At 42.5% G+C, this 537-nt stretch overlaps 1 protein-coding gene across 1 annotated transcript in view; it reads left to right on the top strand.

Annotated features, from left to right (window-relative positions):
• Window positions 1-537, top strand: part of FNBP1L (formin binding protein 1-like) — a 95,122-nt gene that overhangs the window by 31,200 nt on the left and 63,385 nt on the right. The window lies entirely within an intron of this gene.

The raw sequence follows: 537 nt of genomic DNA on the forward strand, positions 1-537 counted from the left end.
GTGTTCCCCATCCTGAACCCTCCTCCCTCCTCCCTCACCATACCATCCTCTGGGTCGTCCCAGTGCACCAGCCCCAAGCATCCTGTATCCTGCATCGAACCTGGACTGGCAACTCGTTTCATATATGATATTATACGTATTTCAATGCCATTCTCCCAAATCATCCCACCCTTGCCCTCTCCCACAGAGTCCAAAAGACTGTTTTGTACATCTGTGTCTCTTTTGCTGTCTCGTATACAGGGTTATTGTTACCATCTTTCTAAATTCCATATATATGCGTTAGTATACTGTATTGGTGTTTTTCTTTCTGGCTTACTTCACTCTGTATAATAGGCTCCAGTTTCATCCACCTCATTAGAACTGGTTCAAATGTATTCTTTTTAATGGCTGAGTAATACTCCATTGTGTATATGTACCATAGCTTTCTTATCCATTCATCTGCTGATGGACATCTAGGTTGCTTCCATGTCCTGGCTATTATAAACAGTGCTGCGATGAACATTGGGGTACATATGTCTCTTTCAATTCTTGTTTCCT

Source organism: Bison bison, unplaced genomic scaffold (assembly GCF_000754665.1).
Source record: "Bison bison bison isolate TAMUID 2011002044 unplaced genomic scaffold, Bison_UMD1.0 scf7180017864466, whole genome shotgun sequence".
NCBI classification, from domain to species: domain Eukaryota; kingdom Metazoa; phylum Chordata; class Mammalia; order Artiodactyla; family Bovidae; genus Bison; species Bison bison.